General features: G+C 43.0%; 1 long non-coding RNA gene across 1 annotated transcript; it reads right to left on the bottom strand.

The window, feature by feature from the left end:
* Positions 1-2,409: 2,409 nt before the first annotated feature.
* LOC134467476 (uncharacterized) lies at positions 2,410-7,423 on the bottom strand. The gene is made up of 5 exons (XR_010038568.1): positions 7,249-7,423; positions 6,465-6,621; positions 5,218-5,280; positions 4,541-4,635; positions 2,410-2,451 (listed from the first exon to the last, which is right to left on the bottom strand). It is a non-coding gene; the product is annotated as an uncharacterized LOC134467476 (long non-coding RNA).
* Positions 7,424-9,517: the final 2,094 nt, after the last annotated feature.

The raw sequence follows: 9,517 nt of genomic DNA, 5'->3' as shown, positions 1-9,517 counted from the left end.
CTTCATTTTGCTCACGACGAGTGTGTTTTAAGAGCTTAAAGTTAGCAGGCTAGGTATTTGGCATGATGACATAGTTGTTTTGCAAAGAAGACCAAAATGCACGTTTACAGAGACCTTAAGTTAACATGTTGTAAGTGCATATGTTTCACTGAAATCCAGCTCCGTGCATGCTGCATGACTGAGAGACATACCGGTACAAACCTGTTTCCTACGATGGTCCAGTCAGATATTTGTAATGTATAAGGATTCAAGTGTGTTTGTTACTTTTGCTGGTAAGCATTGCAATAAAAGAGGGAGCTGGATAGTCAATTCAAGCGGTCAGATCAGAAACCCTTTATTGAAATCGGTTGGAACAATCATTCATTTTGCCACTGTTCTCCATAGCTGGTGACGACAGTGGGCAAGACGGCCGCAGTTGACTTGAGACCGGAGGCTGAAATATGGATTAATGTAGGCTATGTATTCAGCGATCCAACGGGTATACACAACTAGAGCTCTGGGTGAATTTAGCCTACATTGCATCAAAGAGCTCACTCTGTGCTTTGGAATGAAATGATTAAGTGGATAGAAAATGAACCGTGCGTGGAGTATCCAGTAGAGTAGATGGCGTCGACACACTGTAAATAACCAATGACACTACAATACAGACACAAGCACAATGAATGATTAGGCTAGAAAGTAGGATCACTTTCTCTTCTGCAATGACTCCCAGAAGTTGACTGGTTCATGGAAAATGGTAGCGCAATACCGGCCTCTTCGAATATAGAGTTGAATAATTGAATCTTTAAGAAGTGACATAAATGGTACAGATCAAGACTGTATTTACCTGCTCTGTTTGTGTCACTTGGCTAGTACATTTAATGCAATGTGATACCAGTGCAATGCAATACATTTAATAAAAAGGTGCAGACATTTTAATAAATAAATAAATAAATAATAATAATAAATAAATAAATAATAAATAAATAAATCTGCCCTGTACGGAAGTGGTCACACACAGCCAACGAAACCACATGGGCAACATGGAAGAGGTCAATGTGCAGCCCAGCTTGTCTGACCCAAGCCATTCAAATGGTTAAAGAATTAAGTGAATCCATCTACACATGCCATATCTACAGGGGCCTAATCTGTCTACCTTTTTTACATGTTGCAGCAATTGCCAAAGCAGGTGGGTCTTTGCCTGGATTTCATCACACAGCAGCAACAGGTCTCTAGGACTCTGGTTAGGTAGCCTGTATACACTTTATTTCTGGAAGGTGATGTGAGTGTCATGTTACTTCATCAAGCAGCACAACGCACACAGTTCATAACATTTCATCCGGGCAAGTTTTTCTCATTTTCATTTAGGGAGCTGCCAATCCCAATAGTGGTAACACAAGTGCAGAGATGTCATGTAGACTATTAAGCTCAACTAAAAATGGGTCACTAGTAGTAACATAATAATAACAGCAATAGCTACACCACACGCACAAAGTAAATTGAATAATTGTTGTGATTCCAAATGACCTATTCTCGATGAAGGCACAATCTCTACATTTCTTTGCTGTACAGGAAATTCAGGCATACTGCATATCGGCAGTTGGTGAGATGGCGTGGGAGTTCCTACGCTATGTGGGAGTTCCTAGGCTATGTTTGGGTTCCACTGCAATCCTGTGCCGTCACAAAGATCTGGCAGACCTTTGAATCCACACATTGTACAGGTTTCCAGGATGTGATGTATTTGAAGCAAATAAAGACATTTCAATGTACAGTACACCTGAATCAGATGTATTTGTTATAATGCATTTCTTAACCTCAGTAATGGTTTTTAATGCATATTTAGGTTTTCACATGTATATTTATACACTGTATAGTATAGAAGAAGGACTGAAAAGTTTTACAATATCTCACACACACACACACACACACACACACACACACACACACACACACACACACACACACACACACACACACACACACAGAGTTTGGTGCACAATTTTGGAAATCGGCTGTGATGGCGTCGGATCATCTCCTCTTTTGGGGGTACTGGGTACACACTGCTCAACGGTGGGGGCGATGGCTGCCTCTCACGCGGAGAAGTGTCAAAGTCTTGCTGTAGTGTAGGTCCGTTTTACTTGTCCTTGCCCGCTCTCTCTCACTGTTGCACAGTAGTGTGGTGCTGCCTATTGAAACATGTGGTAGAAATTATGGGAAGTGATGATTTGGTTTATTCTGCTAATATTGATATTGAACAGGATGTTCTCCTTCACCAGCAACATTCTGAGGTTACTGAGAGGTATAAAATTACCTGCTTAGGATGCCATGGTATGTGAACGGCTTCATTTTTGGCGCAAAATGGTTGATGACGTTGTGGCTTATGAGCTGATGTCTGGTGACCGGATGCCATTTTCTTGATGTCCTTCAGCTAGCCAGTGTCATTGAGGTCATCAAAGTTTCCGGCCGCCTTGTCTGTAATGACAGGATATACAGTATTAAGAACATGACATATCACTGTCGGTCAGTAGTAGTTTTCTACATCTTGTCCATACAGTGTAAAATAATTCTAATTGTTGGCAAATGAAATCAAACAGGTAATACTCAAGCACTGGCACATAATACAGTCTTACCCAACTTGTCCAAAAACAATGAAAAATCTGAATCTGAGAATCTGAAGAAGACTGTTGAGGTAGAACGTTATCCTGCCATGAAAAAATAAAACGCAACAAAAACGATTCTAAGTGTGCAGACTCCTCACTCTGAAAACTACAGTTGACCTTCGTACTGCACCTTTCTCTGGGATGTGCACAATCCTCTCCTTCAAGTAAAAGTATTCAAACTACAAGGTGACTGTGGTCCACTTTTTAGGTACATGTGTTTAGAAAATTTAATTCAGACTTGCGCTTTGCATACGATGTGACGGGCTGTGTTTGGGTATCCGTACAGCTGGTAGAACCCATGTCTGGGTACAGACAAGGGTTTGACATTAATGTTTTGCTCTCCGGCCACAGTGGCTAGTGGTTTTCCCAAGTCAATAGCCACTCTGGTTTTCTGCTAGCCACATTTTTGCTCACAGTTCTTTTCATTATCGTGCTAAACCAAGAGGGTTAGTGATATGAACACATAATTTCTACATGTACAGTGGCTCCCAAAAGTCTACACACCCCTCTTCAAATGTCAGGTTTTTGTGATGTAAAAAAAAATGACAGAAAGACAAATAGATTCACAGCTTTTCCCTCCTTCAATCTAAACTATTATTCAATGCAATGCAATGCAAAAATGTACCTTTAAATTAATACTTAGTTGCAGCACATTTGGCCTTCATTACAGCACAGTCTTTTGTGGGTAAGAGTCTCAGCATGGCACACATTAATATGGCAATATTCGTTCACCCCTCTTTGCAAAGCCCTCCAAATCAGAAAGATTGCGAGTGCAATCTCCCACAGTCCTCCTCAGATCACCCAACAAGGCCCCCAATCTGGGCCATTCCAAAACCTCCATTTTATTTTGGTGAAGCCAGTCTTTAGTAGATTTAGGTGTGCGCTTAGGGAAATTGTCGTTGTGAAAGATTAGTTCCTCTGCATCTTCACCTTTCTACCAGGGGGGCGAAGATTTTGTGCCACTACCACAGCCCCTGTGGAAATGTTCATAATTGCCTCCTACCTAATGAAGGCCCCAGTGACAGCTGAAGAAAAACAGCACAAAAGAACCCTCCCACCACCATACTTCACTTTAAGTATGGTGTTATTGGGGTGATGTTTTTTGCCAAATATACCCTTTCGAATTATGACCAAAAAGTTCAATCTTGGTGGAGTACATTTTGCAAAAAATATTTCTGTAATCTCCCAAATGCATGTGGGAAGACGTATTATGGTCAGGTGAAACCGAGGTTTAACATTTTGGACATAATTACAAAAGGTAACAACACCTCATTGCCAAGGTAATACCAAGTGTAAAGTGAAGCATGAAGGTGCCAGCATCATGCTATGTGATTATCGTTCTTCAGCTGTAACTGGGAGGTTGGAATTTAGAACAGTTCCACAGGGGCCATTGTAGTGGCATAAAACATACTGCCCCCTGTTAGAAAGGTAATGATGCGGATTACCTTAATCATTCAGAAGACAATTACTTTTAGGCAAATGCCAAAAATCAACAAAAAATGGCTTCATTAGAATAAGATTGAGGTTTTGGAAAGACCCAGACAGAGTTCCGACCTGTATGACACGGAACATCTGTTGGGCAATCTGAGGAGGACTGTGCAGAGGAGATGCATTCGCAATCTGTCAGATTTTGAGTACTTTTGCAAAGATAAGTGTACAAATATTGTCACTTCTATGTTTGCCATGCTGATAGACTCTTACCCAAAAAGACTGAGTGCTGTAATAGAAGCCAAAGGTGCTGCAACAAGGTATTAGGTTAAGGGTGTGCATATTTATGCAACGATGTAGATAGAAGTTTTTTTTATTTTCTATTCTTTCCTTTTAAAGCTTTAAGTTTGTTTTCTGTCATTTTTTTACGTAACAAAAACCTGGAATTTGAACAGGGGTGTGTAGATGTTTACCTCAATCTAACCGCTTCATCCCGGTTCATCTTCCGTCTCGGATTGATGTTGAGGAGCCTGGTTAGTAGCATACCTGCAAGTGCTTCTTCCACCGCCTGAAAATAAATAATGCAAGAGGGAATAATATAGACCGATTGGTAAGAGTATGCACCAAGCAGCTGAGCTGTCTGCTCATTTCGAGAGCTGTAAACGATTACATTACTGCCATAGAAAGAGGGCTGGCTGCACTGCTGACAAGTTCTTGAATCTTGATGTAACAGTGCACGTCATTTTAGCATCAACAGGATGTGACGCAAAAACGTACATCCATTCAACAGGGCAAATATTTGATGATGTTATTACCATCTTATAACAATGACGACTTGGCCTGTATTATAGTTCTCAGAGTCGCCAAGAATGCTCAGCTTCCTGCTTGTTTAGCATGACACAGTAGGTCATGCTCGCATTAATTAGTTAGCCTACTAGCCTACTAAAGGACTTGTATTTATAATCAACATAAATCCACCACCAACAACTGAACTAGCCTAGTGGTCTATTTACATGTCAAATATGTTCCACACAGCACAGAAACAAAAGAAAAGAGAAGAGAAAACATTGTAAGCTGGTCTTCGTCATTCACACACTTTGACAGTGTTTCCTAAATGTGGCAGACAAGTGTCTTGAGAGCAAATACCTACCTAGGCTCTTAAACAGCACCTTCCTCCATTCTGGCGTCCAACTTCAGGAATGGGTCATCATCTCTGTATGAAAGCATGCACAGAATTAGTGGTCAATATACAACATTTTTATAAAAGTAAGAGTATGCACATCCCACCTCGCTGAGGCCAGGTGCAGGACAAAGGCCTGTCTAACAGTGGAAAAGAGTAGAAGTCCGCAGTGGCTCCGCTTTGAAAATGTATTCAGGTCATACAACCATGAAAACCCTGTTGGGGGTCAGCTGCTCTATGTTCCCACAGCCCATTGGTCCCACAGCTTATTCTTGCTGCTCCATGTTCCCACAGTTATTCCCACAACTATTCAAATATAGGCCATATGTTCCACACCTGTTTATTCTTAACACTACTACATAAGCTTGAGGCAGTTTTGAAAACTATCTCTGAACTACAGGAAGCCACATCTTGAGCAGTCACCTATAGCAGAAATGACAAGATCTGAAACGAACTGACTCATTTGAAAGAAAGGGCCCAGTGCATTAAAAAAGAGAATGCAGACAGCCTATTTCAGGAGACTCAGAAATACTAGGCAGGGCACAGCATAGAGAGAGATCCAGGAGCGGTGGCGTTTAAACGTGACAGAAATCCAAGTTAAAACTTTAGAAAAGTGAGTTATTAAAAAGTCACTGGACTCGGAGGGAGGAGCACTGCGCAGAACATAGGGCTTTTTGATGCATAGAATAGTTTACAACGCCTGCTCATTCAATCAAATTCTCAATAACAGCATAAAAGCGAGCTTACCCTGTACTGTACCCTACTGGCTGCCTGGCATTCAAAATCCTTCACAGCTCAACCAGCCAGGGCTGTGCGAAGCGTTGCCACGGCAACCTGCCCAGGCCTGAGCGCTTTGCTTCGTGCGATATGTAAAGGGTCAAAACATACCAAGGCGGAACGGCCTCACCAGAGAGAGTAATACTAGAGAGAAAGAATCTCTGGCCTCACACTGACAGCGTCGGCGTGCGCCGCCAGTCCTGTTCAAAACCCTCCTAAAGAGCCAAAGCTAGCATGCTACTTTGCCATTCATTTGAATGAGACACCGCGGAACCGCGGTGAACGGTGCAATTATCTCCAGCACATACATTAATTCTCCAGTCTTGTCTAAATTTAAATGTAGGCTATTCCTATGGCGAACTATTCTCAGTTTATTATTATTATTATCATTAGAGGGTTGCTAAACACATGTCAGTTGAATATTGACTGAACAAACTAACCTCGGTCTGCGAATGATGATTCTCCTCTTTGGCCTCTCTGAAGTCCAGGCGAACAAAGTGGCACGGCATCCTTTATAAGCTTTGTGATACCACGGGCGGTCTTTACAAAACACTGCTTCTCAAAGTGCTCAGAGCAAACCTTGGTCTCAGCGTTGATCTGTAACCATAAATACCAGGGTATGCATTTCAGTTCGTTAGCAAAACAACTTGATTTTGGCACCAGGCCGGGAGGTAGATGGACACTCCCAACTGAGATCGCTCCCGGACATGCAGTCCCAGGTGTTTCTATCACTCCCGGACGTGTAGTCCCACCCGATTATATTTCACGTATTATCATACACTGCCACATACAAGCAATTTAGGGTTAGGGTTAGGTTTAGAGTTATGGTTAGGCTTAGGGTTAGAAACAAAAAACTAACATCAAAAAGATAACTAGCTCCGTTATATGGCGGTGGGATCGATAGTCTGGCTAGTGGGAGCGAGCTGACCGGGGAGCGTCCTGCGTTGGGAGCGACAATCAGGGAATCAAGTAGGCCTATGCTACTGGTTCTGGTAGCACAAAATCAGTGGCCATCGGATCGCTTACCACACAATTAAAAGCCTAATCTTGAAATAGCGATCTGGAAATATCATATACATGTAGCGTTGTGTAATTACACATTCACATTTTTTTTATTTCACCGAGGCATTCGCGTCATTAGGCTACATGAGTCATGACAAGTTTGACGAGCTAGCTTATTTGTGCTAGCTAATGCGTATGATTGAACATAATTTTGCATCTTACCTTGAAATATGGACCAGGATCCCTCTTGATGTGATTTATACATTCACGGCGAAGTGCCTGCTCTTTGGGGAAACGGTGGAAAGTCTGTCCACGGTAGGATTTTTTTCTCTTTGAGGACGAACATTTGGGCACACAACAGTGAGGCGGCATGACAGCTGGTGCGTTGCCGAATGTACCCCTGAAGTGTACCCCCAACGTCTTTAGAAAGTTCCGGGTGAATAAGGCGAACATAGACATAGCATATTGACACAATGTTTTCATCCACCAAAAAATAAAATGGGTTTACGAATAAAGAGGTGAATGCCTTTGTCAGCAGCAGCCGTGAGTTGCGTTTCAGTTGTGTTTCAAAGGTGGTCGTTTGCAGTCACCGTAGCAACGATAGTCTATCAACAATTGAGATCTGAGATCTCTGTGTTTGACTATTATGGACTAAACAAACTTCCGCCTCATTTGTTATGCTAACCAGTGGGAGGAGATAATTTAAATATTCATATTTCTGCTCGCGCGCGTGAGGAAATTCATGTCACCTCTCGCGCGTGAGACGGTGTTTGCGCGCGCGCGGCAGCGTTTGCGCGCGCGCGCAGAGCAAAATCGCGCGCGCGACAGTGTCTACCCGCGCGCGCGGAATAAAATACCTCGCGTGTTCAGTAAGTGGCGCTCGTGGACCTTTTGTCCACATTATAACACCATATCTGGCCCCTTTTGCGGCAAAGTATGTTTCACAATGTCACATCCTGAGAGAATCTCTTTTGGAATATGTATTATTGCAGCTAGTCACCATCTCTTGGACGATTACTCTACTCAAACCTCAGAAATGTTAAGCTTAGTTGGATGCATATAGAAATGTTAATTTGATGCATGTATAAATGTTAGTTGGATATACTGTATGTATAGCCATATCCATACCTTTTACCTTTATCTGTTGTGATTCAAATTATTTTTATGACTGCTTTGGCAACATATGTACGTGTATTCATATTCGTCATGCCAATAAAGCTCTTTGAATTCAATTGAATTGAATTGAGAGAGCGACAGAGAGAAAGAGAGAGAGAGAGGGAGAGAGAGAGAGGAGAGAGAGGGAGGGAGAGAGAGAGAGGAGAGAGAGGGAGAGGGAGGGAGAGTGAGGGAGAGAGTAGAGAGAGAGAGGGAGAGAGACAGAGAGAGAGAGAGAGAGAGAGAGAGAGAGAGAGAGAGAGAGAGAGAGAGAGGGAGAGAGAGAGAGAGGGAGAGAGAGAGGGGGAGAGAGAGAGAGGGAGCTTGAGCTGCACTGTCTCTTCCTGTTGGACTGATGTGTGTCATGTCACAGGGGCAAAAGGAGGAATGTGACTGTTAGTGAGTGTGCGTGCTTGTGTGTGTGTGTGCGTGCGTGCGTGCGTGTGTGTGTGCTCGCTCGTGTTGTTTGTGTGTGTGTGTGTGCATGTGTGTGTGGGTCATGGCAGCAAATCCATCTTTATTTACAGGGAGCTCACCCCATAGTGACACAGAGATCTGGCTTCCTACTGCAAGTGCCTGTCCGAGAGATAGAGAGAGAGAGAGAGAGAGAGAGTGGCGGAGAGAGGAAGTGGAGGGAGAGAGAGTGTGGGGGGCGGGGAGATGAGGATGAGGGAGGGAGAGAGTGAGAAGTACTGTGAGAGACGAGACGGAGAGACGAGAGGGGGAGACGAGAGTGAGGAGTGGAGATGAGAGATAGTTTTTTAGAGAGAGAGAGAGAGAGATGTATATCGCAAGATATGGAGAAGAGGGGAGAAAAAGAAAGAGTGAAAACCAGAGAATAGAGAAAGAGAAAGATCTAACGGAAGTAAGAGATGAAGAGATGACTGGAAAAGAAAGAGTGAGACAGTATTACAGAGAGAGAGGAGAAGACATGGAGAGGACCGGCAGTAAACACCCCTTTAGGAGACCTTTAGTTACCGTGCGGTCACACTGCGGGTGTTGAACGCGTGGAAAGATACGATACGATACGATACGATGATACTTTATTGTCAGTTTGCACTGAAATTCAGTTTGCATCCCTGAGCAACACTCGTTAAGACGAAACAGAATACAGAAAACAGAAAAACATAGGCCTACACAATAACATCACATCACAAGACTATTGCACAGCTGACAAAACAAAAGACAAAAGTTGCAGAAGTAATTGACTTTTTATGGGAGAGCAGGCGGCGAACGAGGCAAACGCATCGGGAGCGTTTCTAGAGGTGAGGGCATCGAAAGCGTCAAAAGCCGAGGGTGGCAGAAGTTGAACTTCATCTGAAAATATGTAATGAGC

Source organism: Engraulis encrasicolus, chromosome 17 (genome assembly GCF_034702125.1).
Source record: "Engraulis encrasicolus isolate BLACKSEA-1 chromosome 17, IST_EnEncr_1.0, whole genome shotgun sequence".
NCBI lineage: Eukaryota > Metazoa > Chordata > Actinopteri > Clupeiformes > Engraulidae > Engraulis > Engraulis encrasicolus.
Note: the sequence above shows the minus strand (reverse complement) of the source record. Positions and strands in the feature narration are given on the sequence as shown.